The following is a 13,577-nucleotide window of genomic DNA, read 5'->3' as shown; positions in this document are numbered from 1 at the left end:
TTCCAAAGAAGATCGGGTGAGAATTGGGTGGGAACATCAAAGAAAGGCAGTGGCCTAACAGATTCCACAAAGCAATGAAAGAAAACATTTGAAATGTTAGCTTACCTATAGTAGCTTATTTAATTTAGCTGAAATTGTTATGGCCATGATCCAAAGAAGTAGAAGAACACCACGTGCTCAGCCTGCAGATCCTTTGACATTTCCTTTTATAGCAGCTGCCACATTTTTAAATATTCACCATTTGGAGAGTGCAATTGTGCTTGAAGTCCAATGGCTTTAAATTTTTCTAGCTTGATTGAGCCTTGTGCATAACTGAGTTGTCTGCCAAAGAATCTATTCATATTGCATACTCAGTACTCGCAGCCTCACTGTTGCTCCTTGACACAGAGCCTACGGGAACTGAGACTAATCCCTAAATGACATCCAAAACTACTGGAGTTGTGCACTTCAGGGAGAGGTAAGCAATAATAGGCAAGCCGTCCTTCAGGGAGAAAATGCAGTGCCCCAGAGCTTGGTATGAAAAGCGCTGCTGTCATGGAAATCCTAAACTAAATGATGCACTAGTCAGAAAGTAGTACAACTAAATTGTCTCCCTCCAACAAGAGCAGAATAACAGCAGGAAACTAGCCAGATACAATAAGTCCAGTGCCACCTAGTGAGTAAACTGTATAATGACATTATCCACACAACTGCAATAGATTAAAATCTGCCAAAATACATAACATTACACCACCCTCTGTTTCAAATGCTCTCTTTATTCTGAAGTTTATTAATCAGTGTGTTTCTGTTTAATCTGTTAATGTTATCTTTGCTGTTTTTAATAATTTTAAGTCCTGGGGAATTTTTTTCTATTAAAGGGCAGAGTTTGAAGCAGCCCTACTTATGTGAATGAGAGGCTTTAATCTTGGAAGGCCTTGCTCTTTTGGCTCATGCCTTAATACCTTGTCTGTTTCAAGGACCTAGCTATTGTGTCACTTGAGGATAAGGCGGGCTGTCAGTTTTAGGAGGTGATACGAGTTTTTTTATCTGTTTCCTTCCATCATCTCTGTGCATTGTATTCTTCAGCTAGCAGGTGCTCTATGTCCTATTGAATCAGACATATGGGATTGTCATTCTTATGCTTAGCTAACATTGATCTTTCAGCATTGTTAATGGGGGCCATGTATCTTTGCTCACTGTTCTGTCTTCTTTTCTAACCAGCTTGATCTATGCAATGCATATCTAGCATAAAGGTGGGAGCTGTAGTTAGTATTCTGCATGATTTTTCACCATCAGGATAAGGTCTTGTTTTGTTTATTCACTCTGGGTAAGCTCTGTTGTTTTGTATTCCTTGCTCTTAGATCAAATGTAAAGATATGTTTGCTGTTGACCCCATTTTAAAAGCCCTCTAGAGGTGGAAACTGAAAAGGTTGATATAAACTGGCATAGTTATTCATTATGAATGGTGAAGCACAATTCCTTTATTTTCATTAATTTTACATAGAAATCAGTTGCAAAGCAACATTCTTTCCTTGTTTTTGGAGATCTTGTGTTCAGCATGAAAGAGGATGGAAAGAGAAATGTTATTTCCCCCTATCCTTATCAAATCAATGTTATTAGAGAGGGCTGATTTTACCTTGTGCAAAAGGATGCTACTCTATCTAGATCTTGACCAGAAAGACAAGTAGCTTAGTACTGATGATAAATTTTAGATATACTGGACAAGAGTTCTAGCTTGTCCATTGTCAAATGAGATTTAAGTGCTAATCAGATGGGAAGTGCTGAATCATTCTGAAGGATTAAAGGGAACCTTTATCCATCTCCACTAATATTCCAAGCTATAACCGAGACAAAAAAGAGAGTATATCCACATGGTATTATTTTCATTCTCAGATATGCTGAATTAAACACTTTGGTCAATCTAAGATTCATAGTATCTGGGGTTACTGGGGTGGTAGTTGCACTGGAGCTGTATATGTGGTGGGAGAAAGAGAAAACCTTTTTGTGATCTGTCTGTCTTGAGAAACAATGGGGTGAAGTCAGACCACTGGAGAATCACATTGCCTGCTGTGGCTGCAGAGACTGGTAACAAGTAACAGCTGCCTCCTGCATTGTTTTTGCTGCGTTTGCAGCACTGAAGTGGCCTCTCCATGGTTCAAGCCTGGGCAGTATGTATGGAGGTCCTGAGCTTCCCAGATGACCCCTTGGCTTCATTGATGTGGACCAAAAAAAACAACAAAGCAATAAATTTTGCACCAGCTTGGCTGCAGGAGTTGCCAATCCTCTGGTAGTAATTGCATTGGAACTGTCTGTGTGGTGGGAGAAAAAGAAAATCAGTGTTACAGAAATAAGAGTTGGCCAGGTGGCCCTATTAAGGATTCCACATCTATTTGAGATTTGATCCATGAATGCTTGGAGCATGGCATTCTCCCTCGCAGAAACAAAATAATGACATGTATTACCTAGGGAGCCCTATGTAGATATTTCTCCTTATGTTTTAAGGGCACAGGTGGCGCTGTGGTCTAAAGCCTCATGGACTTGCTGATCGGAAGTTTGGCGGTTGGATTCTGCACAACAGAGTGAGCTCCCGTTGCTCTGTCCCAGCTCCTACCAACCTAGCAGTTCAAAAGCATACCAGTGCAGGTAGATAAATAGGTAGTGCTCCGGCGGGAAGGTAAACAGTGTTTCCATGTGCTGCTCTGATTTTGGTCTTCCAGTGCACCAGAAGTGGCCTAGTCATGCTGGCCCCATGACCCGGAAAGCTGTCTGTGGATAAACGCCGGCTCCCTCGGCCTGAAAAGTGAGATGAGCACTGCACTCCATAGTCGCCTTTGACTGGATTTAATCATCCAGGGGTCCTTTACCTCACCTTTCTTTTTACCTTTAGTAGTAGTAGTAGTAGTAGTAGTAGTAGTAATAATAATAATATCCCACCCTCCCCAGCTGAAGCCAGGCTCAGAGCGGCTAACAACAGTAAAATAATACAACATTCTAAAACCATTTCATTATAAAATGAGTTCAAATCAAATCAATGGCAACCATTGGGCTAGAGTTCTGTGAGGATTGCCAAAGGCTGTGCCCTGGCCAAAGTGAAAATAGTGAAAACCTCCCTGTTCCACCAAATTATTGTGTAACAAATTATTGACAAGGTTTTGAAAACCACAGACTGAGTTTTACTTCTGTTTATTTATTTACTTGAATTGGTTTTATGCATGTTATATTTCTTCTTGTCTTTTTAATTTGTACACTGCATTGGTTGGCATTTTTTTAAAATAGCAAACTAGTCCCTATGTGTTCTTTTAACTCTTTTCACACAGCCCTGCAGTTAGGAGAGTGAATTATTGAATAGTCAAAGAAGGCTCCAGAGTATCTACTTTAATAAGAATGTACCACAGCTTTGCAAATGAAATTTGGGGTGCAGTGGTTATGTAGTTGGACTTCTACTTTTGATAAATGCACTTTTTAAAAATATCAGGATTTCCTTCATAATTCAATCCAAGAGGAGCAAGAGTGGAAAGGGGAAAGGATGGACAACTGGTGGCAAAAACCGTTGTGTAAACTCACCCACTATTGTGTATTAAAATATTTTCAAAATGGGAGGGAAGGACTGGTGATCACAGTGGCATTTTTATTTTGCAGCATGCCCCTGTAATAATTGCTTACATTACACATCTTTGGTGTCTTCCATCATAAAAAACAAACCAACCCTCAGAGAAATCACAATTTTAATGTTATATGGCTCCTGAGTCTTAGTTAAACTATGTACTGTATAGATCAGGAGTGTGTGGGGGGGGGGAGGTGTTTTCTCACGAATGAAGACCACCACCACCCCACCCCCGGTTTCTTTATCTGGCCATTGGAACTCTGTGTGCCACACTCCATCTTCCCAAGCCTCATCCACTGGCTCTCACTCTGCTCCCTCCTCTAGTGCTCTGGCTTGGAATGTGTCTTTGAACTGTGAAATTGCCTCTTGCTTGCTTACTTGGATGGAGGGTTGAAAGAAATGCGTAGAAACCTCCAGTTTTCACTTGTTGGACTATAGCCTGCTGTACAATGTCAAGGGTTGCATCTTTCGCTTTGCCTGTCCCCCCCTTCTTCTTTTTTGGCTCTTGCCCTGCCCATTACTGTGGCCCCAGAAATTGCCAATCATCATGGAGTGTGGTCTTCAGACTGACAAAAGTTCCCTACCCCTGTTTTAGATGGCACTTCCCATCTTCCTAATAGCTTCTCTTTTGCTATGTGTTCCTAGTGAGGAAAGAACAAAAAATACTTTTCACTGAGGGGCTCCAATATATGAGAGAGAGAGAGAGAGAGAGAGAGAGAGAGAGAGAGAGAGAGAGAGAGACTCAGGACACTAGGAAGTGGTTTTCTTTATCCCTTACAAATCCCTTGGACCAGTCTAAGGTAGATCTTGAACCTGCTCTTTATCCTTCTGGCTTAATCCAGCTCAAACCAGGATTAGAGATATTTTTTTTTCCTCTGACAGGAACTCAGGATGGATGGCCATGTGAATATTCCCATCTGGGTATGCTGCTCTCTGCCACTCCCACATTGATGCACATGCATGATGGACTCTGGACTGCCTGGGCTCTTGCCATCTGTTGGATGGCACAAAGCCCACTTCCCTAGCTTTTGATTATCCTAATGGTTGGAATGTCCTCCAGAGCACTTAGTGAAGTCTTGTTGGATTTTCGAAGCATATAGTACAGAGAAAATAGAAGGGAGTATAACATATTTGATATGTGCATGTTATAATTATTTATTATTAATTGCATTTATATATCACCCTTCATCCAAGGATCACAGGGCAGTTTACAGCATAAAAACATGTGTAGAACTCAAAGGTTTTTCACTTGTACTCAAAGAGTCTGTTACTTCTTGTTTATGGGTTGACTTTTGTTCTTGCTGCTTCATGTGTTATTCTGTCCATAAAACCCAGTGTGAGTCCATAGATATTCCATAGGATGCAGCAGTAGCATCACCATGTTCTGTGCTGTTCTCTAATGTATATAAGACTCCAGTTTATAATGTATATAAGAGTCTAATGTATATAAGAGTTCAGAGGAACTACTGGTGTGAATTTGCATCAGTTCTGTCCTACCAAGCTTGACTTTACCATGTGGCATCAAGAGTACTTCTTGTTTGATTCCATCTGTCCAATATACTTACACTTAATGAGAAAAATTCACTCATAATATAAGAAGAGCCCTGCTGGGTTAGACCAAAGGCTCACTGAGTCCAGCATCCTTGACAAAATCCAGAGTAAATGCATATTCCAATCATGATAAAGAGGTAAAATTTATAGGCAGCCTAACTGACAGCACCTTAATCATGGAACGACCGGAGAGGAGGCAACCCTGGCACTCAGCTAAATTTGTCACAAGAATACATTTTGAATGTGTTCTAAACATTCAACAACAGATGGCGCCAGAGAGCAAAAATAAGTTTATATGGATTTTTATATAAGCTTTTATTTTTCCTTTGTTGTAACAATTTAATTTCTGACTTTTTAATAACGTTTATAACCTGTGCCCTGGACTTAATATGGAGGAGTGCCCAAAACCAGGTATGAGATGTAAGGGCTATATTCAATATTAGTCATACTAAGAGAAGCATGGGGTGTTAGGAGAGAGGCAGTACTTTGGGTGTGGGAGCCGTCATGCTTCTGGGGGTAGTTTGTCCACCTTTGGTCCCCAACCTGCAGTCAGCTCTCTCCTGTGGCTCCTAGAAGCTGTCAGCATGTGACAGCGGCCACGTCCAGGGAATGACTTGGACTGGCCAGCTAAACCAAGTGAGGGTAGCTGATGGGTCTCAAACCTTCAATGACTTAAGGACTTCCCCTGCATGTGAAAACAGCCTCCGGTGGATTGAGCAGATGAGACCAATAGTGGGTCCAACGGCGAAGAAAGCAGTTTCTGCACATGATGTAGAGGGAAGTGAGGGGCAGATGGGGCTCGTTAACCTGGGAAGCTAGCCCATCTAAAAGAAGGAAAACTCTGATCCTAAACCTCTGCTGCCTTGTAGGATATATTTGGGAGAAGAGATGGCTAAGGAGTAAACCCTACACAAATCAGGAGTGGAGTCGCTAAGGTGGCTAGATAGCGCCTTGTATGTTTTCTTTCAGCAACTCCTGCAGCCAAGTTGGTGCCAAATGTATTGCTTTCCTTACCTTTTGTGAGGCCGGTGTGTGTGTGTGTGCGCGCTTTTCATCAGGGCAGCCCAGGACCTCCATACAACACGCGGAGGTAACTTTGGTGCTGCGAACACAGTGGTGTGACTTCACCCCTGGGAGTGCAGTCCATTGACTTTCGAGACAGTTGGATAACAACAAGAAGTCATTCTCATAGAGTGATTTAGCATATGCCATTGTATAGTGATGCACACTGGGGCAAAAAGCCACACACTGTATGTGGTACAGAGTCTGAATTGGTAGTGACTAAACATCTAAAAGGTCTTGGAGTCATTGTAGATAGCTCAGTGAAAATGTCAACTCAGTGTGTGGCAGCTGTAAAAATGGGTAATTTCATATTGGGAATAACAAGGACTGGGGGTGAAAATAAAACTGCCAGTATCAGGGCTGTTATACAAGTCTGTGCTTCAGTTGCATTTGTGCATAGTTTTGGTCACTGCAACTCAGAAAGATTATTGTAGAGCTGGAACAGGATCAGAAAAGGGAAACCAAAATGACCAAGGGCTGAAGAAAATGATCAATGGTTTGGATAGGGGGAAAGGTGTGTAAGGGGTATGTGAAACATTGACTATGCATATTGTGGAGAAAGTGGAGGGAGGAAGTTTCCTGACCATTGGAAGATTCAGAACAGACAAAAGGAAGTAGTACTTCACACAACACATAACTAAACTGTGGGAAAATGTTGTAATAGCTATCAACTTGCATGGTGACTCTAAATTTTATCTTTCATACAGACGGTCAGTTCTGTGATCAACTGTTGTAGAAATTTCAATTCTTTGTCATGATCAGAGCATGCATTTACCCAGTATGAGCATAACTGAAGTCATCTAGTACAAGAATGCATCTTCCTTTGGATGCCTCCTTGATCATCGTAGGTGTTTTGGTCAGCGTAGTGGTAGTGTAAATGCATACCAGATACTAAATTTTATTTGGAGCAGACCTGTTGAAATAAATGTACACAATTAAACAAAAAAATTCCTTCCAGTAGCACCTTAAAGACCAACTAAGTTAGTTCTTGGTATGAGCTTTCGTGTGCATGCACACTTCTTCAGATTTCGTGCATGCACACGAAAGCACATACCAAGAACTAACTTAGTTGGTCTTTAAGGTGCTACTGGAAGGAATTTTTTTTGTTTTGACTATGGCAGACCAACACGGCTGCCTATCTGTAACTGTACACGATTAAGTTAGGGCAATTAATTTCAATAGGTCTCTCTGAGGAAAATTTAGTTGAATACCAGTTTAAATTATTTTTAGGGTGTGACAGCAGCATTCCCAGTCAGTAATTCTGCCACTTTGGGGATTTCTACTTCGTATGACTCTTATCATCGATTTTATTGCATTAGCCATGTGGCCATAGGATAATATACATAGAAATAACAACATAAAATGGGGGTGGGGACATAAAAGTGGATGTCGTCCTGGGCGAATACTTTGAAAAAATGGGGATTACAAAAGTAACGGGGGATTTAAAACATCGAGTGACTGAGGGTACAAAAACAGGTACGATTGTGCGGCGTATCGACTACATCTGTGGTATTAAAGAAGAAGTTGGTGCCGCTTTCCTCTTCATCACACTAAGCAGGAAATTAGCTGTCATCTCGGTAATCCAACAGTCAGAATCCTGCAGAAGAAGGGACACTATCCAAGGCTGGATTGGGAGATGAAGCTTGTTCACGAGAGGAGTTAGAAACCGAGATCTTTCATCTGTCCAGTTGGGACAGAAGAGCATTACATGTTCCATAGTCTCCAGAGCCGTGTCATTGCAGGTGCATGTTCTATTTGCGATGGGAACTCTGGAGTAACGACCCGACAGAACTGCTGTAGGAAAACAGTTGAGACGGGCACAGGTAAAGGCCCTTCGCTTGGCCTCCGAAGGACTCTTAATACTTTTGATGAACAGAGCAACATCCAGACCTTCATCCAAAGTTTGTATCCATCGCCATATCCTATTAGTTCTATCAAATCCAACAAGTTTCTGTAGTACCCACTACATCTTTGGACTCCTTTTTAAGAACAATTACCCCACTAAAACTCTGCCTTGAGTCCTCGTCAGGGAAAAAGGGGTATAAATAATTGTATAATGGTAACGAAGAGGTAGGTGGTGTTGTGGTCTAAACCACTGAGCCTCTTGGGCTTGCCGATCAGAAGGTCGGTGATTCGAATCCCCACAACAGGGTGAGCTCCCGTTGCTCAGTCCCAGCTTCTGCCAACCTATCAGTTCAAAAGCACATCAAAGTCCAAGTAGATAAATAGGTACTGCTCCAGCAGGAAGGTAAACAGCGTTTCCGTGCGCTGCTCTGGTTTCGCCACAAGCGGCCTAGTCATGCTGACCACGACCTGGAAAGACTGTCTGTGGACAAATGCTGGCTCCCTCAGCCTGTAAAGTGAGATGAGCACCGCAACCCAAGAGTCGTCTGCGACTGGACTTAACTGTCAGGGGTCCTTTACCTTTAACGATGATGATGATGATAAAAACAACAACAACAACAACGTTTTAGTTTATAGTGGTGTTTAAGAGAAGCTTATCTAACTGCCCTGTGCTATTTTAAAATGCGGAATCTATATATTTTTATTTGTTTATTTTCAATGCAGAATCATAACAAAAATGACAAACATTGAATCCAAAATAATACTATACAAACAAAAAAACCCGGAACATACAAAAAAAAAACAGAAAAGAAAAAGGGGAAAAAAGCAAAGGAAACAAAACTAAACTAAACAAAAACGAAAAAGCACACATCTACAGAAAAAAACCATATCATTTTGTACATAAACACAAATTGACTTCCTTTGTTCTAAGACCTCAAAAATTTACTCTTACTGTATTGTTGTGTCTAATTAGATTACTTCCACCTTTGTACTTTTTTTTTACACCATTTTTCTTTTTCTTTAACCCTGTAAAGCATCATTCATTACATACCAATATATTTACTCCAGAACAATGTTTTTTCATATACTCTTTAGCACAACCCCATTCTTTTAATAATTTCTGGTCCGATTGTCCGCTTATGTAAGCTGTGATTCTTGCCAGATTTATGTAGTCACAAAATTTAATTTGCCAATCTTTCACTGATGGAATTTTTCTGCCTTTCTAGTTTTTAGCTATAAGCATCCTGGCAGCTGTTGTTGCATAAAGGAATACTTTCCTTTGATTTTTGGGGATATCATTTGTAATTAAACCTAAAAGGAATGCCTCCGGTTTTTTACTGAAAGATATTTTAAACATCTTTTTGAGTTCTTCATAGATTTCATTCCAGAATTGTTTAATAGGTCGGCATTCCCACCACATGTGAAACATTGTTCCTATTTCTTTTTTGCATCTCCAACAGGTATTCAATTTTAATTTGTAAATTTTAGCCAATTTTACCGGAGTTAAGTACCATTGGTACACCATTTTCATAAAATTTTCTCTTATTGTATAACATGCCGTGAATTTAATATCATATTTCCATAATTTCTCCCATTGGTCCAAAAGAATTACATATCCTATATCACATGCCCATTTAATCATAACTTCTTTTACTTCTTCATCCTTTAATTCCCATTCTAATAATAAATTATACATTTTGGATATATATTTTTTTGAGTTTTGTAATAATACTTTTTGTAATTTTAATTCTTCTTTTTCAAATCCTATTACTTTATTCTGGTTGAATATTTGTGCAATTTGGTGATATTGTAACCATGTGGTACAGTATTGGGTCACCTCATCGTATGGTCTTAGTTTTAATTGGCCCTGTTCTTCCTTTAGGAGCTGCTGGTATATTGCCATTTCTTCCTATAGTATTTTTCTTTTTAACCGATATTACTTCTAGCGGTGAGACCCACAATGGGGTTTTCGGTTCTAACAACCTTCTATGTCTCACCCAGACCTTGTATAATGCATTTCTAATTACGTGGCTTAGAAATTCTTTATGGACTCCCACTTTGTTATAAATTAGATAGGCATGCCAACCATATCTGTTGTTCCATCCCTCCAAATCCAAAATGTCACTGTTATCCAATTTGATCCAATCCTTGATCCAAGTAAAGCATGCCGCATCGTAATATAGTCTCAGGTCTGGGAGTCCAAAACCTCCCCGCTCTTTTATGTCGGTTAATAATTTATGTTTGATCCGTGGCTTTTTGCCTTGCCATATAAACTTTGTTAGGTTCGATTTCCATTTTTTAAAACAATCATCTTTACCTATTATGGGAATCATTTGAAAAAGGAACAGAAGTTTTGGTAAGATATTCATTTTAATAGCCGACATTCTACCCCAGAGTGTTAATTTCAATCTTGTCCAAGTTTCCATTTCTCTTTTTGTTTCTTCCCCCCAAAAATTATAATTATCTTCAAACAAATTTATATTTTTCATTGTTATTTGTATTCCTAAATATTTCACTTTTTTTACAATTTGTAATCCAAATTTTTCTACCAGTTCCTTTTTCTCTTGATCTCCCATGTTTTTTACCATTAGTTTCGTTTTTTCTTTATTCAAAGCAAAACCTGATACCCTTCCAAAGTTTCCCATTTTTTCTAGACCCTTCGCTATGCTTTCCTTTGGATTTTCCACCATTAAGACTAAATTATCTGCAAATGCCCTTATTTTGTATATTTTCTCTCCTAGGGATATTCCATTTATTTCTTGATCCAATCTGATTGGAATCTATATTGTTTTGTAATGTTGCAAATCGGTTAGAGACTTTTTTGTAATATGAAGCAAGATATAAATTACCTCAACAAGAACAACAGCTGCTCCTGATGTGTGAATTTTCCTCTGTGGCCTCTTTGAATGCCTTCCATGTCCCCATGCACTTTCACCACCTAGATCTATGCTGCACCTATTGAACAATCATAAATTCCCTAAAGATGATTTATTTGAACCAGAAGTTCCTTAGCTCCTGCTTCCCACAGTGATTAGTTTAAAAGCTGCTCTGCCACTTTTTAAAATTTCAAGTGCCAATACTATGATTGTACTCTGGTTCATGTTCAGCCTACCCATTTTGTATGGACCCAGCTTGTCCTTGTTGTTGTTTAGTCATGTCCAACTCTTCGTGACCCCATGGACCAGAGCACGCCAGGCACTCCTATCTTCCACTGCCTCCCGCAGTTTGGTCAGACTCATGTTTGTAGCTTCGAGAACGCTGTCTAACCATCTTGTCCTCTGTCGTCCCCTTCTTCTTGTGCCCTCAATCTTTCCCAACATCAGGGTCTTTTCCAGAGAGTCTTCTCTTCTCATGAGGTGGCCAAAGTATTGGAGCCTCAGCTTCACGATCTGTCCTTCCAGTGAGCACTCAGGGCTGATTTCCTTAAGAATGGATATGTTTGATCTTCTTGCAGTCCATGGGACTCTCAAGAGTCTCCTCCAGCACCACAGTTCAAAAGCATCAATTCTTTGGTGATCAGCCTTCTTTATGGTCCAGCTTGTCCTTAGTGCTTGACAAATCCAAAACATGCCTTCTGATACCATTGTCTTATCTACCTTTCTCCATACCAATGGCTTGAGCTGAGTTACAAGATGCAATAAAACAAGCACAATAAATTGAACATGAAAGCACTGAAACTAGACCTAGAACAGTAAAATACTTGAGGCTGGAGCTATTTAAACCAGCATAAAAAAGTAAAGGACTGAGTTGATACTGTCTTGAAATTAACATAAAGACATAAGGACTGAGTTGATACTGTCTTGAAATTAACCATCAAGCAATCCTAGAGGAAGGCAATAATGCTTCTGAATACCAGTTGTTGGAAACCGCAGTGGGGAAGAGTGCTCTTGTGTTTGGGTCCTTGCTTGCAGTTTTCCCCCAAGCATCTGCATAGCCATTGTGAGAACAACAAACTGGACCAGATGGACCTGATCCAGCAAGCTCTTCTAACATGATTACCATTGTGTGGGAGGGAAAAGTAGGGGTATGCTTCTGGCCCCAACCCCTCCATCATACTGCATCACTGTTCCTGCCTCCCATGTGTCAGGGGCTGAACTTCTGCAGTAGTGTTATCAGCTGTACTTGTGTAGTCTCCCAACACAATTGAGTACATGGAAGTTATGCTAGGGGTGATGGTGCAACACTGGAGCAGATGGGGCCTCAGAGGGCACCCCCAGTCTTTTCTTCACACCAGTTAAATATGGAGGGACCACCTGAACAGGGCTCTATTTTAATCACTGTGCTGCCCTGAACTTAGTTGTGTCTTGGTTTTCTGTTCCTCTTCTGTCCTAGTTGGAGAGACAATAAATTTCTCAGTTAGCTTTGTAGCTGTTGTGTGCTCTGAGGATTCCATGGCAAAGTAACCTTTCAGTTCTCGGTAACAGAGTACATAAGAACAGTAGGTGAAGTTCTGTATTCGAGGGCAAAGTACTGGGTGTACTTTGCTTAAATCTACAGTGATTGCAAGTAAATATTTTGTCCTGCAATAAATGTGGGTCTCAGGTAGGGATGGGGGGAAGATTTAAATCAGCTTGCATTTAAAGTCAAAACTCTCTGATTTTGCACCTACTCAAACCAAAGTACAATCGTCCTTCAAAATTTGCGTTTTTTTAAATTTTGCAATTCAGTTCTCCAGTCAAACAGGGAGGGATCATCACAGACCACAGCAAGCAGATGAAGCAATGGGCAGAGCACTATCAAGAACTGTATTCACAGGAAAACACAGTTCTCAACAAACTATAATCAGTAGCTGATAGGGTCTATCCTGACTCACAATGCAGCTTTACAGCTCAGAGATAAACAGTTGACATAGTTTTCTCACTGTGTAAGCTGCAGGAGAAATGCAGAGAGCAGAGACACCCTTTGTACATGCATTCATAGACCTGATGAAGGCCTTTGACCTCATCACCTGAAAAGACTCTTCACACCTCTCAACAAGATAGGATGCCCACCTCACAGTATGATTGTGTGACACTGCCCAGTATGACGGTTCAACCTCGGAGGCCTTCCCTATAAAGAGTGGTATGAAACAGGGCTGTGTTATCGTCCCAGCTCTCTTTGGCATGTTATTCTCTCTGGTGGTCTCATATGCTTTTGGTGACAGGGGTATGTTCAGCTTGGCACGTCACCATGCTAAGACAAAAGTGGATCTGAGAGATTTTGTTTGCAGATGACGCAGCCTTGACAGCACACTCCAAGAAAGATCTACAGAGATTCATCAACCTTTTTGTCCAAGCCTGCAGATAATTTGACCTTACCATCAGCCTGACAAAGACCAACATTCTGGGTCAGGACATAATTAGCATACTACACATCAGCATTGGTGACCACACGCTTGAGGTGGTAGACGGTTTTGTTTACCTAGGTTCCACCATTACCAGCAACCTCTCCATTGACAAGTGTATTGGCAAGGCAACTATGACAATGGCTCACCTCTCCAACAGGGTATGGGAGAATGTGATGCTAATGTCCAATACCAAGATGAAAGTCTACCAGG

At 40.6% G+C, this 13,577-nt stretch overlaps 3 long non-coding RNA genes across 4 annotated transcripts in view; 1 reads left to right on the top strand and 2 right to left on the bottom strand.

Annotated features, from left to right (window-relative positions):
- The window catches only part of LOC310837027, a 244,651-nt gene that overhangs the window by 110,147 nt on the left and 120,927 nt on the right, over positions 1-13,577 (bottom strand). The window lies entirely within an intron of this gene.
- LOC310837025 overlaps positions 1-13,577 on the top strand; it is a 155,292-nt gene that overhangs the window by 71,393 nt on the left and 70,322 nt on the right. The gene's annotated exons all lie outside the window — the stretch shown is intronic.
- LOC310837073 lies at positions 6,835-10,996 on the bottom strand. Its single transcript, XR_014560407.1, has 2 exons — positions 10,891-10,996; positions 6,835-7,109 (listed from the first exon to the last, which is right to left on the bottom strand). It is a non-coding gene; the product is annotated as an uncharacterized lncRNA (long non-coding RNA).

The sequence above is a fragment of the Podarcis gaigeae genome, assembly GCF_964106915.1.
Source record: "Podarcis gaigeae genome assembly, chromosome: Z".
Classification (NCBI taxonomy): domain Eukaryota; kingdom Metazoa; phylum Chordata; class Lepidosauria; order Squamata; family Lacertidae; genus Podarcis; species Podarcis gaigeae.
Note: the sequence above shows the minus strand (reverse complement) of the source record. Positions and strands in the feature narration are given on the sequence as shown.